At 37.5% G+C, this 16309-nt stretch overlaps 1 pseudogene; it reads right to left on the bottom strand.

Annotated features, from left to right (window-relative positions):
- Positions 1-12932: 12932 nt before the first annotated feature.
- Positions 12933-14633, bottom strand: LOC129677672 (histone-binding protein RBBP7-like; annotated as a pseudogene).
- Positions 14634-16309: the final 1676 nt, after the last annotated feature.

The following is a 16309-nucleotide window of genomic DNA, read 5'->3' on the forward strand; positions in this document are numbered from 1 at the left end:
AGCACACAAACATGTTTTAGCCTCAGATTAGTTTTTCATGCATACCTTCCAAATTATTACAAAAGGATATTGATTTATTTTATTTGTTTTTTTCCAGTGGATAGAGGCATGAGTATTCACCATGTCTCTTAACAAAATCATGGTAGTCAGGCCCATGAGCTCCCGATCACAGTTTCTTAGACATGTTTGCAGTCCAAGCATTAGCTCCTCCTGCAGAGCAGGCCTTGAGTTTCAGTGGAAAGCTGTGGTATCCCTACACATCCCCGCCTCTGTTGCATCAATGGGCAGAGCTGGCCAGTTTGGTCGTTACTGTAACTTGAGGGGTTCACAGCTGGGTGAGATTATGGGTAGCCTTCTCCCCCAAAAGCTTGCCATGTGCTTTCTGGTACTAAGGAATCTAAGCGATAGCTGTTTTATGTGAAGCTCAGAATAAGAGAAGTCTCCGCAGAAGGTCCAGGTTACTCTTTTTTAAAAAATTCTTTATTAACTACACTTTATTCACTGTATATCCCCTCTGTGGTTCTCTCCCTCCTCCCATCCCAATCTCTCCCTTCCTCCACCCTCTGCACGCATGGCTCTCCCCAAGTCCACTGATAGGGGAGGTCTTCTTTTCCCTGCTGATCCTAGCCAATTAGGTCTCATCAGGAGGGGCTGCATTATCTTCTTCTGTGGCCTGGTGATGCTGCTTCCCCCTCAGGGCGAGGTGATTAAAGAGCAGGCCAATCAGTTCATGTCAGAGACAGTCCCTGTTCCTATTACTATGGAACCGACTTGGACACTGAACTGCCATGAGCTATATCTGTGCAGGGGTTCTAGGTCATCTCCATGCATGGTCCTTGGTTGGAGTATCAGTCTCAGGAAAGACCCCTTTGCTCAGATTTTTTGGTTCTGTTGCTCTCCTTGTAGAGCTCCTGTCCTCTCCAGATCTTACTGTTTCCCACTTCTTTCATGAGATTCCCCGCACTCTGCCCAAAGGTTGGACATAAGTCTCAGTATCTGCTTTGATAATCTGCAGGGCAGAACCTTTCAGAGGTCCTCTGTGTCAGGCTCCTGACTTGTTCCCTGTTTTCTACTTCTGATGTCCATCCTCTTTGTCTTTCTGGATAGGGATTGAGCATTTTAGCAAGTTCTTTTATTGCATTGGATTGCTTTAGCTATTCTGTTTTTTGTTTGTGTGTGTGTTTTTTTTTTTTCCATATGACTTTGAGAATTGTTCATTCAATGTTTATAAAGATCTGTGTTGGTATTATGATGCAGACTGCATTGACTGCATAGATTGCTTTTGGTAAGATGGCCATTTTCACTATGTTAATCCTACTAATTCAGAAGCATGGAGCATATTTCCGTCTTCTGATATCTTCAGTTTCTTTCTTCAGGACTTGAAGTTCTTTGTCATACAGATGTTTCACTTGCTTGGTTAGAGTTACACCTAGATAATTTTTATTATTTGTGGCAATTGTGAAGGATATGATTTCCCTAATTTCTTTCTCATCTCATTCTTCATTTGTGTACAGTAGGTCTACTGATACTTTTTGGACTAATATGCATCAGGCCACATTGCAGTAGCTGTTCATCAGCTTTGGGTGTTTTCTGGTAGAATTTTTTGGGTTGCTTACATACACTATCATATTACCTGGAAATAGCTATACTTTGACTTCTTCCTTCCAAGTTTGTATCCCCTTCATGTCCTTTAGTTTTCTTATTGCTTTAGCAAGAACTTCAAGTACTATATTGAAGAGGTATGGAGAGAGTGCTCAGCTGTTTCTTGTCCATCATTTTAGCAGAATTCCTTTGATTTCTCTGCACTTATTTTGATGTTGACAAACATCTTTATGTATCAGCCTTTATCATGTTTAGGTATGAACCTTGATTCCTGGATCTCTCCAAAACATTCATATGAATGGATGTTGTATTTGGTCGAAGGCTTTGTCTGCATCTAATGAGATGATCATGTGACTTTTTCTTAGAGTTTGTTTATACAGTTAATTATGTTGATGGATTTTCTTATGTAGAACCATCACTTCATCCCTTCGGTGAAACCTACTTGATCATGATGGATGATGTATTTGATGTGTTCTTGGATAAGTTTGTTTTGTGAGTATTTTATTATATTGAAGTTTATGAGTTAAATTGGCCTGGAATTCTCTTTCTTTGATGAGTCTTTGTGTGGTTTATGTATCAGAGTGACTGTGGCTTCTTAGAATGAGTTTGTCAGTGTTCCTTCAGTTTCTATTTTATAGAACAGTTTGAAGAGTATTGATATTTAGCTCTTATTTGAATGTCTGGTAGAATTCTGTATTAAAACCATATGGAACAGAGATGGTTTTTAATAGGGAGACATTTGATGACTCCTTCTATTTCCTGAGTGTTATAGCAATGTTTATATTATTTACTTGACCTTGATTTAGCTTTGAAGGTAAAATCTATCAAGAAAATTGTCCTTCCAGTTTTGTGGAATACTGGATTTGAAGTAAGACCTCATGATTTTTTTTTTTTCCAGATTTCCTCATTGTCTGTTTTTATGTTCCCCATTAGTTTCTGAATTTGTTAATTTGGATTCTCTCCCTCTGCCTTTTCATTGGCTAAGTTTTTGTCTGTCTTCTTGATTTTCTCAGAGAACCAGCTCTTTGTTTCATTGATTCTTTGTATTGTTGGGTCTTTGTTTATAATTTGTCGCTTTCAACCATGAGTTTGATATTTTCTTGTGTCTACTCCTCCTTGGTGTGTTCGCTTCCTTTTGTTCTAGAGTTTTCAGGGGTGCACTGCTTCGTTACTAGTAGGGGATCTCTCCAATTTCTTTTTATATAGGTGCTTAGTACTGTGAACGTTCCTCAGAACACTGCTTTCATTGTGTTTTCATAATTTTGGGTATGTTGTGCCTCCATTTTCACTGAACACTAGAAACTCTTTAATCTCTTTATTTTATTTCTTTCTTGGATCCAGTGGTCATTGATTAGAAAGTTGTTCAGTTTCCATGAGTTTGTAGGCTTTCTATTTTTTCTTTTGTTGTTGAGTTCTCGCTTTAATCCATGGCAGTCTGACAAGATTCAGGGGTTATTTTAATCTTCTTATATCTGTTGAGGCTTGCTTTGTGACTGAGTATATGGTAAATTTTGGAGAAGGTTCTGTGAGGTGCTGAAAAGAAGGCATATTCTTTTGTGTTTGGGTCAAGTGTGGAGAAAAATGTTAGGTCCATTTGATTCATGACATTTTATTTTCTTTATTTCTCCATTTAGTTTCTATCTTGGTGATCTGTCCATTGGAGAGAGTGAGTATTAAAGTCTCCCACTATTAATTTGTGGGGTTCAGTGAGTGATTTAAGCTTTAGTAATGTTGCTTTTATGAATGTGGGTTCCCTCTTTTTGGTGCATAGATGTTCAGAATTGAGAAGTTGTTTGTGTGGAATTTTCCCTTTGATTAATTTTGATTGAAAATATTTTCTTTCTTTTTTTTTTTTTTTTTTTATACTAGAATGACTTCTCCAGCTTGCTCCCTGGGTCTGTTTACTCGGAACACCTTTTTATTTCCCTTTCCTCTGAGTTAATATCTATTTTCATTGTTAAGGTGAATATCTTGTATGCACTAGAATGATGAGTGATGTTTACATATCCATTTATTAACCTGTGTGTTTTTATTAGAAAATTAATGCCACTTATGTTGAAAGATATTAATGATTAGTGGTTGTTACTTCCTGTTATTTTGATGTTAGTGGTAGCAATAGTGGTGGTAGTGGTGGTGGTGGTGTGTTGGTGTGTGTGTGTGTGTGTGTGTGTGTGTATGAGTGTGTGTGTGTGTGTGTATGTGTGTGTGTGTTTCTGGGTGTGTATGTGTGATTCATTTTTTTATTTTAGCTGATATGGGGTTATTTATTACCCATGTTTTCCTGGATATAATTGGCCTCCTTGAGTTGGAGTTTTCTTTCTAGTATATTTTGTAGTGCTGGATTTGTGGATAGGTATACTGTTTGTATTTATTTTTATCTTGGGATATCTTGTTTTATTCCTCTATGGTGATTAAAATTTTGCTTTGCATAGTAGTCCAGGATAATATCTGTGGTCTCTTAGTCCAGCCCTTCTGTCTTTTAGAGTTTGTGATGAGAAGTCAGGTGAAATTATAATAGATTTATTTATAATATTTATAATAGTCAGGTGTAATTATAATATGTGTGACTTTGCCTTTTTCTCTCGTTTACTCTTTCTTCTATACATTTAGTGTTTTCACTATTATGTGATAGGTTGATTTTTTTTTTTTTTTTTTTTTTTTACGTGCAAGCTATTTGGTGTTCTGTAAGCTTCTTGCTTGTGTAAAAGCATCTCTTCCTTTAGGCTAGTGAAAATTTTTTCCATGATTTTGTTGAAAATATTTCTGGGGCCTTGGAGCAGAGAGCCTTCTTCTATCCCTATTGTTCTTATGTTTGCTCTTTTCACAGTGTCCCAGGTTTCTTGAATGTTCTCTGTCAGAAAATTTTTAGATTTAATATTTTCTTTGACTGATGTATCAATTTCTTCAATTGCATCTTCTACCTCTTCTGTCTTACATTCTTTTGTTGATGATTGTGTCTGTAGTTCCTGTCCTCTTCCTTAGGTTTTCCATCTCCAGGATTGACTCATATTGTGTTTTCTTTATTGCTTCTAGCTCCACTTTTAGGTTTTGAATGGTTTTATTCATTTCCTTCTCTTGTTTTATTGTAGTTTCCTGTATTTTTTTTTAATTTCAAGGAAATTATTTAATTAATTATTTCATCTGTTTGAATGCATTTTCCTTCGTTATTTTGAGAGTGTTATTTTCTTTCTTTAATGCCTCTATCATTTTCATAACTTCAGATCTGAAATCCTGTTCTTGCACTTCGGAGATGATCTATCTTCAGGGCTTGCTGTGGAAGGGCAGCTGTATTCCGTTGGTGTCATATGGCCCTGAGTTATGTTGCTTGTGTTCTTACACTTGCCTCTAGCCAGCTGGTTGACTCTTTTTTTTTTTTTATTACTATTTACTCACTTTGTGTCCCAACTGTAGCCTCCTCTCTCACCTCCTTCCAATCCCACCCTCTCTCCCTAGTCTCCTTCCATGCCCTTCCCCAAGTCCACTGATAGTGGAGGTCCTCCACCCCTCCCATCTAACCCTAGCCTATCAGGTCTTATCAGGACTGACTGCATTGTTTTCCTCTGTGGCCTGGTAAGGCTGTCCACCATCCTCAGGGAAAGGTGATCAAAGAGCCAGCCACTGAGTTCATGACAGAGACAGTCCCTTTTCCCATTATTAGGGAACCCACTTGGAGACTGAGCTGCCATGGGGTACATCTGAGCAGGGGTTCTAAGTTATACCCATGGGGTTGGGGATTTAGCTCAGTGGTAGAGCGCTTGCCTAGCAAGCGCAAGGCCCTGGGTTCGGTCCTCAGCTCTGGAAAAAAAAAAAAAAGAATCTAAGTTATATCCATGAATGTTCCTTGATTTTTTTGGTTCTGTTGCTCTCCATGTGGACCTCTTGTCTTCTGCAGGTCTTTCTATATCCTTCTTTTATAAGATTCTCTGCACTCTGCCCAAAGTGTGGCTGTGAGTCTCAGCAACTGTTTCGATATCTTACTGGGTAGAGTCTTTCTGAGGCCCTATATGGTAGGTTCTGTGTTGGCCAGACTGTTGGTTCCTCTGCTGGGTTCACTCTCTGTGTTTCAGGTAGGACAAAGAGATGAAGATCAGGTGGAAAGTTCATGAAGCCTGAGAGCTAGTCCAGCACCACACAGGTCTTTCCCAAATCGAGGGCAAAGGACCTTAAGTCTGGGCCCAGCTCATGTGATCTGGGCTCCCTGTCTGTGACTCAGGCGAGCCAGACAGATATGGAGCAGGCAGAAAGTTCTCAGAGCAAAAGGTTATTCTGGTGTCACAAAGGCCTCCTCAGCGTCTGGGACAATGGGGCTTCAGTCATGCACCCAGCTCACCTCCTCTGGGCTCTCTCAGACAGAAGATACTTTAGCACAGACTTCTTTTAAATTTATCTCTCTCTATTTATTACAATCTATTTACTTTGCATCCCAGCTATACCCCCTTCCTCATACACTCCCAGCTCCTCCCAGCTTCTCCCTGTTATGCCCCTTCCCTAGTCCACTGATAGGTGACTCCTTAAAGAAACAAATGTTGTCAGTATCGTTCTAGTTATGGTTATGGCAATATTTTATTAATCTTTGTAACTTTTCTCTTGGATGAACATGAAAACACACAATTAGTATCTAAGTAATCTTATTCATGGATGACTAGATAAAGAAAATATGTACATAAACAATTGAATTTTATTCATCTGTAATAAAAAAAAAACAGCACCATTTCCAGGAGAATAAATGAAGATCATCATGTTAAACAAAATGAAGACAGATTCAGACAGAGATGCATTGTTTCTCTTCTCACATGCAAAATTTGTTGGAGAACAAGAAAATGAAAATAAAGGGGAGTAGATAGCTGTGTTCAAAGTGGCAAATATGTGTAAAAAAGAAAACAAAACAAACCACAGTGAGACTCCTCACTTTCTACAGTCAGTATCAGACAATTAAAAACCAGCCACAAACTCCACTTGACTACATCTAGAAATCTCCATGAAATGCTCAACATAGGTGATTTATGTGCACTTTCCTGCCATGTGTATTCAAACAAGAAAGAAAGTGCTTGTGTGATCATAATAATGTTATGTGTGTCCCTCCATAAAAAAGATGTTGAGTGGACAAAAATGTTTGTTCTCATTCCTAGATAAACAGTGATAGGTGCTTAACATTTCCTTTCCATGTATTTTGGTGCCAGGTAGAGAAGGTAGTTTAATCTCTCCCCAGGAGCCAGCAAGTGAGGATATTGAATGCAGACCTTCTCATTACATAGTGTCCATGATTTTAGCAAACTAGAGAATATGGTTACATGTCAACTGAGCATTATTGTTGCTGGCCTTGATGATTTACATAAAATCCAGACTAAAGCTGGGGAAACATAAAGCTCATGAGTGAGGTTATACAAAAATCACAATGAGAGTCATTAGCTCTTTGGCTGGTACGTGGCATTGTATTCTGTAGACTATTTTTCCTTATATTTCAGTGCTACACTCTGTGTGTGTGTGTGTGTGTGTGTGTGTGTGTGTGTGTGTGTATTGTTCATTTCAAGATCCTAAACCAAGTATCTGTGGCTTGGAGGGATGAGCCTCTTGTTAAGAAACAATCTCTGCACTGTTCTTTCAAGGAACCCAAGTTTCGTTCACAGAACCTGCCTTCAGCAGCTCACACCTGCCTCTCCCTGCACCTCCAGGATGACACAGTGCCTGCAGCCTCTGTAGACACTTGCACTCATGTACGTATATTCACTCACTCAACTTCAACTAAGTTGTTCTGGAAGAAATAAAAAGTATCTTTTTCCATATACATATATATTTTTAACTCATGCTTTGTAAAATGTTACAGAAAAAAATTCTTGGTCCAAAATTTTTGAGTTTCTTTTGTCCACCAGTGGTAACATTTTTTTTTTCCTCAGACAGCTTAAAACCTCTCAGAAAACTTACAACGAATTAAAACAAATCTTCTTTCTTAGTCTGCGTAGTGTCATTGCCACATGTAGTCCATTTGAGAGAATGTCTGCATTTTGAGCAACGCAAGCATTTTTTATACATTCTTATACGATAGGTATAAAAAATATTGAGATTCTCTTTAAAATAATGAAAACTATTGACAATTTAAATTGTTTAACAAAGAGAAATTTAGTAATGAGACTTAACATGGACACACTTAATACTGTTTTACTATATGTTGCGCTGTTTGTTTCTAGGGATTGAGAGAGACTTCTTATCTTTCTAGATAATGATATTCTTAGCTAGGTACCACTTAAGCAGGCAAGAAAAAGTAAGGATTTTCACATACTGTTGAGAAGAGTCAAGAAGTTACAAAAACAAAAAACAAAAAACAAAAAAAAAAAACAAAAACAAAAACAAAAAAACTTTAGTCTGATTTCTCACATTATTTTCTTTCTCTTTTTGACTATGCTGTTTAAAAGAAAATTTTTGATAATGTCTTTACAGGATTGCTCACTAAAGAAAAGTAATCATATAATTTTTCTTCTGGCTGTACATATTCCTGTCCCATTAAAGTAAGTCATAGATCCACACTGTCTTCTCAAACCACTGCATTGCCATAAGCCAAAGATAAGTGGCAAATTTATCTGACAAATGCATGATAGAATTTCTACTACCAAATGGCTTTCAAATCACAGCATAAAAAGAAGCCTTGGGAAACAAGTCTACAGATTTGGGAACAACTCTTCAAAAATTGCCAGAATAATCTTCTTCATAGCCTAAAGCAAGATGTAAATTAAGAAGCAATATACTATGTGTGTAATGGAGCATGCACTTAGAAATTCATGGTTCCATTCATCTCGTGTAAACAGCTCCCACAATGTACCTCCCAGGAACAATTACATAACACTAAAGGCTTCTAAATTATAAATATTAAGGCAGAAAAATTTTTGTTCATTTCTTTACAGAGAAGTTTGGAGAGGCAAAGGATTATAATCCTTAATTGTCAGATTGCTTTTTAATTGCACACTTTGTGGAGTGAATATTTTTTAAAAATTGAAATCAGCAGGAGAAATGCATCTGTTGAAAATGGCTCTGCTAGTTGGTTGGCATGGCAGCAGTTTGTTGAATGACCAGTCATGCCTTTAGCATTCAGGCCAGAACAAGGAGGTGCTTGAGATCGCATTGCTAAAAGCTGGACTCATTAAATAGGTAAAAATTGATCTCTTCAGGGGAGGAATAAAAGGAAAAAATACAACTATTAGCAAGAGATGGAACAAAAGGTTCCTTGTATAATAGTATGCTTTCGTTTTCTCTAAATTTACTATTAATGTGTCACAAAAGGTGTTCAATATAGATTTTCCATTTCACAGGACAATTTGGGAAAAGAATAAAACAACAGTAAGCTGTAAAATCTATGAAAGAAGTCTGAAATATATTTGAAAAGGCAAAATATAGAAAAAGATATTATTCCTTTTGTACAGATACAAAATATTTCCTAACAACAGCTGATTCTAAAGGTCAAAGCAGACTATTTGATGAAATCACAAAATTTCTGAAATCTTTGAGTTTTCATAAAGCATGGTTTAATTATCAGGACATTGAAGGTGTTTAAATTTGCTCTAAGTATCTAAACACAGTTATAAGGTAAGTAGGTGGGCTGAGAAGGGGGAAGGTTCCAAATAACCAAGTTAATTGATCTTCTGGATTATCTTTTTTAAAAAGTGAAATGAATGTAACCTGACTTGGTATAAAGCTATACAGAACTCTCAGGCTGGAGGAAGAGGGAAAAAGAACAGAACAGGGAAAGCTGGGGAGAATCGATTCATCTGAATGCTGTCATGTATAAGGGCCCCAATATTTGAAATAAGATTCCCCTCTCAAAACCAAAATGTTCCTTGTTAGTGATCTCTAAAGGTGTGAAACTTTCTGAATTGATGATACTCATCTCTGTTACCCGAGTACTTGTCAGGACTGCAGCAGGAATGCTGTTAGAAGCCAACTGTGTGAGAAATGAGACTCAGTTCTGGGCAGCATTCCTAGCAATAAAGTAGCATGAAATAAGAATCACAGCAAAACTGGGCTTAAGCAGATTCACATTTTTATGCAAGAAATAAAATATTCTAGAAAACACAAGCATGTGCAAGGGAAAATTTGCAAAACCTCACACTATTAAAAGAACTATTCTGTGCCTTGAATTCAGCCTCCTTAGATTAAGCTAGGTGAGGAGGGGAGGGCTTCCAGTCTTTCTCCAGAAATGGTTTTAGGCATGGTCAATTGTTGTGTGGAATCTAGGTGGGGAAGGGCTTTCCTGTGCTCCTGTGCCAGCTAGCTTGCTTCAGGTAATAATAACGATGTGTTTCTCCAGACTCTACTATCACACCTCACCACTAAAATATGTGTTACAGTAACCACGTTCATCTGTAGGACATAACTTTAGAGCTTTTAATTGAGGCCCTGTCAAAGAACAAATCCAAAAGCTTGGTACAATTTAGACCCTTTCCAAAGAGCATATTTTATTTTATTTTTTAAATAAATCTATTTATTATACTTTATTCACTTTGTATCCCAGCTGTAGCTCCCTCTCTCAACCCCTCCCAAACTCACCCTCTCTCCCTCTTCTCCTCCCAAATGGTGAATCATAAAAAAGGATTATTTCTGCTAATGGTGTCCTTTGCTTTGTAGAAGTTTTTTGGTTTCACGGGGTCCCATTTATTACTTGTAGATTTTAGAGCCTGAGCTGTTCTGTTCTGTTTAGGAAATTGTCTCCTATGCCAATGAGTTTGAGGCTCTTCCTCACTTTTTGTTCCTACAGACTTAGCGTGTCTGGTTTTATGTTGAAATCTTTGATCCACTTGGAAGTTAATTTTGTGCAGGGTGATAGATATGGGTTTTTTTGCATTTTTCTACATGTGCACTTCCAGTTAGACCGCCACCATTTGTTGAAGAAGCTATTTTTTTTTCATTGTATGGTTTTGGCATCTTTGTCAAAATTCAGGTGTCCAAAGGTATGTGTGATTATTTTTTAGTCCATTGATCCACCAGTCTGTTTTTTTGTCAGTACCATGCAGTTTTTATTACTGTTGCCCTGTGGTACAGCTTGAGATCAGGGATGGAGATACCTCCAGAAGATCTTTTATTGTAGAGGAAAGTTTTAGCTATTCTGGGTTTCTTGTTATTCCATATGAAGTTGAGAATTTTTCTTTCAAAATCTGTAAAGAATTATGTTATTGCAAGGGAATGAGGAAGGGGCTACAGCTGGGATACAAAGTGAATACACTGTAATTAATTTAAAAAATAAAAAAAATTAATAATAATAAAAACAGAATTGTGTTAGTAATTTGATGGGAATTGCATTGAGTCTCTAGATTGCTTTTGGTAAGATGGCCATTTTTACTATGTTTATCCTGCTAAGCCATGAGCATGGGAGATCTTTGCATCTTCTGATATCTTCTTCTATTTATTTCTTCAGAGACCTGAAGATTTTTTCAAACAGGTTTTTCCTTGCTAGTTAGTATCACACCAAGGTACTTTATATTATTAGTGGCTATTGTGAAGGGTGTTGTTTTCCTAATTCCTTTCTCAGCCCATTTGTTTTTCATATACAGGAGGGCTTCTTATTTTTTTTTTTTGAGTTAATTTTATATCCAGCCACTTTGCTTAAGGTGTTTATCAGCTGTAGGAGTTCCCTGGTAGATTTTTTTGGGTAGCTCATGTATACTATCATATCATCTGAAAATAGAGATACGTTGACTTCTTCCTTTCCAGTTGAATCCTCTTGATCTCCTTTAATTGCCTTATTGCTCTATCAAGGACTTCAAGAACTATGTTGATGAGCTATGGAGAGAGTGGACAGCCTTGCCTTGTCTCTGATTTCAGTGGGATTAATTTAAGTTTATTTCCATTTAGTTTGATGTTGGTTATAGGCTTGTTGTACATTGCCTTTACTATCTTTAGGTATGTGCCTTGTGTCCCTGATGTCTCCAGGACTTTAAACATGAATGAGTCTTAGATTTCAGTATCTAAGGTGATGAGAATATGGCATTTTTCTTTCAGTTTGGTTATATTGATTGTTATATTGATTACATTGATGGATTTCTGTATATTAAACCACCCCTGCATATCTGGGATAAAGCCTCCTCCAAGGGTGTGCACTTGTAAAAAGTGCATTGGACCCTGCCTATCTGAAGGTGCAGTGAAATGAGTTAAGAAGGGTCCTGCAGAGACTGATGCACCAACCAAGGACCATGCATGGAGAGGACCTAGACCTCCTGCTCAGATACAGCTTATCAGCAGCTCAGTCTCCATACGGGTACCCGAGTAAAGGGAGAAAGGGCTGCCTCTGTCATGATTTGGGTTAACTGCTCTTTGATCACTTGCCCTTGGTGATACAGCCTTACCAGGCCACAGAGGAAGAAGATCCAAGGAGGTTCTGATGAGACTTAATAAGCTACCGGCAGATGGCAAAGGAAATGAACTCCACCTTTCAGTGGACTAGAAAAAGGGGATTAAGGGAAAGAGTTAGGGAGGGTAGGACTGGGAGGAGTTGAGAGAGGGGTCTTCAATCTGGATACATAATGAATAAATTGTGAAAAACATCAAAATAAAAAAAAACTGATTATGTGTTAGCAGCAAATATTTTATTTCACTTGCTAATTTATGTAATTACATAAAAATATAGAAAGATCTTGAAAGTACAAACTACTTGATTAGTAACAACTTTGTAGTGTGCAAATCTTTTAATAACATCACTATTATTATATGTGCGCTGAGTAGCTTGAAAGTAAATCTCCAAATTCTTATTAGTGTGACATTAAAAACTAATTGGAAACCTGTTTGTGTGTTTGATGGTAGAATTCACTGTATATATAAAGGTTTTGCGACATAATATATTCACATACATTTATTTAATATTAATGCAAATTTAAATTGTATGTGCTTATATCAATCTGTACATGAACACTTTTTAACAAATACATACATAGGTATACATATTTTGTTGTGTATATTTGTTTGTTTTTAAATCTTATTTCCGCAAAGCCAATTGAGAAATGTTGGAAGAAAAAGGGTGTAAAAGTTATCCTTGCATTTTTGGGAACTTCAGCAAGCATTTAAAATTAAAAAAAAAATAAAATAAAAGAGGCCTTAGAAGAATTGTATCAAAGGCAATACCCAGCAATGTTTAAGACAACATTGATTTCCTTTTGTAAGCACATTCCTCCACCCAGTAGCTACAATATGATACAATATACAACAGCTCACTGGAATGTGTACAAATCAGTGGGTAAAGAACATGTAAGCCATACTACTTACACTTCCTACTATACAAGGCCTTATTGTTACTTGATATATCAATCATTCATGTAGCAGTACATTCAATAGAAACACCCTGTGCTTTGGGTTTAAGACCCTTGTCCCTCCAGTTCCGATGTTAAGACATCTGACTCTTCATCATCGTAAATATTTTCTTCTGACATATGTGCATGATGTGATCTTCTGACACAGATCAAATGACCCAAAGGTCACTGGGGGTTCTAAGTGAAAACTGAAGTCTTGGCAGTGTGTCCTCTAAGCATAAACAGGAGTTCTGGAGTCCCATCTCCTGCATCTTCCTCTGGTTGTTCTTCTCCAATTTTACTTAAACCCCACACATTCAGACAGCAATCAGTACTTTTTGAAGCCAGAATAGCTTCATTATGTGAAGACCAGTGAACCTGAAAATGTTTATTCTTGTGCAATTGGAAGGGAAGGCATTTTAGTTCTAGGTTATGCTACACTCTTATCTGCAGAGTTATTTGCTTGAATGACCTCACTGTAGGAATCGAATGAGAAGCAGTTGACCTCAGGAGTGGGTAAGTGGGTACATCCAGCAAATGGCTGGTCTCAGAAGTGGTGTTGGATCTGTAGACCCATATCATAAGTTTCTGACCATCTGCAACAGATCCAAACAAGAACTTATTCAGCATATGCCAAGCTACATGATCTACAACAACTGAATGTCCAGAAAAGATTACCTTAGCATCCACAATTTTGCCTTCCCGTGGTCCTGCATTTATATTACATAGGAAGACAGTATGCTCATCAAAGACACTCAGGAGATGTCCACTCAAATTAGAATTCCAGGAAATACTATAGCCTTCCTTTGGGGGACGTATTAATATCTGGATTACATTCTTTAAACTCGTATCTGATTTAGCAGGGATTTGCATAGTCAAAAACCAGTATATCAGAACATGGTGTTTTTGTGGCAACAATGTGAAGATTCTCTGGCAAAGGAGGAGCACTCTTTACTTCTTCATGATTAATTTTAATTTCATATTCAATTTTTCTTGTTACAAAAACAAAGCCACCAATTTTCCCTTGTCACTGTAACAATGGGAAGCATAAAACTACATTTTTAAAAATTCTTTATTAATATACTTTATTCACTTTGTAACCCCCTGTGATTCGCCCCCACTCCTCCCGTCCCAATCTCTCCCTACCTCCACCCTCTGCATGCATGTTCCTCCCCAAGTCCACTGATAGGGGAGGATCTTTCTGATCCTAGTCAATTAGGTCTTATCAGGAATGGCTGCATTGTCTTCTTCTGTGGTCTGGTAATGCTGCTTCCCCCTCAGGGGAAAGTAATTAAAGAGCAGGCCAATCAGTTCATGTCAGAGACAGTCCCTGTTCCTATTACTATGGAACCCACTTGGATACTAAACATTAGTATCAGATGGGCTGTACACATGGGCTACATCTGTACAGGGGTCTTGGGTTATCTCCATGCATAGCCCTTGTTGGGCTATCAGTCTCAGGAAAGGCCCCTGTGCTCAGATTTTTTGGTTCTGATAATACTACATTTTCATTGAGAATATGTACTTGAGCAACAACCTGATAATTCTGCTTGTCTGATGTGTAAGTGCCTAACACAAGCCAATTAAGGGCATAATCCTTTCAGTCTGGTTTGGTCACTTCAGGAAGCCAATGAATGGTGATCCTGGGCCACTAAAAAGCATGGGTCATAACCAGCAATATGGAAACAGTGTACTCTTCCAGGTATGATAGTCTTTGTTGTTGGCACGCTCCTTCGCAGTATATTCACACATCTCTTTACTTGTCATCTTGCATCGGGTCCTTCACCCGCTTTGACACCTGAAATTTCTCTCACTAACTAAGAGAAGCTCTATTGCACATACTCCTACCTTTTCCCAGGCACACATGCACTCCTTGCTTGAAAAGCCTGGCATTGGTCTGGCTCTCTGGGTGATGCCAATCTCAGAGTCCTTCTCTTCTGCCTCCTCCTCTCTTGGGAGTATCAAGGCATGAGATGCTCTTCTCTCTGTTGTTTATATTTACATATGTTAACACAAAATAATTCTAATTTTCCTGTATTCAATGTCTTTATAACAATGAACTATGTAATATTATATTATGGTTTTATCTGTAAAAACTAATAGTTAATACTATTTTACTTTTACTTATTTTTTATTATTTCAGAGGAATATTTGCACATTGAAAAACTCTATCTTAATCATTTTAATGGCAACAGTCAATATACTTACACATATAATCTCTCTATGTAACCTGGATATCCTGAAACTCACTATGTAGACAAAGTTAGTCTTGAAATTAGCGAGATCTGTCTTTCTCTATTTCCTGAGTGCTGGGATAAAGGGCATGTACTTAAAGACCTACTGGTATTTCATATTTGATGCTAATTTCTTTTCTGGTCTTTAGTTTTGTTGCTTGAAAAGATTCTTCTTCATGTAATATAGAAATTTATAATAATTATGGGATAACTGAAGAACAATTTTATTTACATTTGTTTTATGTGAGGATCAAGACCTTAGTAAAATCTGGAGAGGACAGGAGCTCTACAAGTAAAGCAACAGAACCAAAAAATTCGAACATAGGGGTCTTTCCTGAGACTCATATGTCAAACAAGGACCATGCATGGAGATAACCTAGAACCCCTGCACATATGTAGCCCATGGCAGTTCAGTGTCCAAGTGGGTTCCATAGTAACAGGAACAGAGACTGCTTCTGACAGGAACTGATTGGCCTGCTCTTTGATCACCTCCCCCTGATGGGGGAACAGCCTTACCAGGCCACATAGGAAGACAATGCAGCCAGTCCTAATGTGAGACCTAACAGACTAGGATCAGAAGGAAGAAAAAGAAACCCTCCCCGACCAGTGGACATGGGGAGGGGCATGCGTGGAGAAAGGGGAGGAAGGAAGGGATTGGGAGGGGAAGAGAGAGGAAACTAAAGGGGGACACAAAGTAAATAAAGTGTAATTAAAAATAAAATAAAATAAAAATTAAAAACAAGAATATGTAATTTTAATTTAAATATTTTATTGTTTTTTTTTATCTATAAAAGAGTGGCCTAAACACTTCATTTTAAAAATAGTTAACAGAAAACAAATACTATATTTAAGAAACAATTGTTTTTAAGAAACTTTCAACAGCTGGGCAGTAACATTCTGTTGATAAAGCCCAGCTGAAGCTACATGCCTGGAATAAGCAGCGATTTAATGGGCTTGCAAGAGCAAGTTCAGCTAATGCAAAAAGAAATCAATACAGGGAAGAAACTGATATACCATAGGCCATTAAAGGTCATTTTGAAATGATGTTTAACAGGATAATTTACCAAATCCCAATAAAGAAAGTAGAATGTGTTTTAAAAACTGTTCAATGAAAAGTAACTGAGAACCGAGCGCGATGCTGGGAACTGAGTCAAATTAATCACCTCGTGGAGAGAGAAAGCACTATCAATGACCTCGGTGAAACAGGGT

Source organism: Psammomys obesus, unplaced genomic scaffold, assembly GCF_907164565.1.
Source record: "Psammomys obesus unplaced genomic scaffold, mPsaObe1.curated_primary_1811, whole genome shotgun sequence".
NCBI classification, from domain to species: Eukaryota; Metazoa; Chordata; class Mammalia; order Rodentia; family Muridae; genus Psammomys; species Psammomys obesus.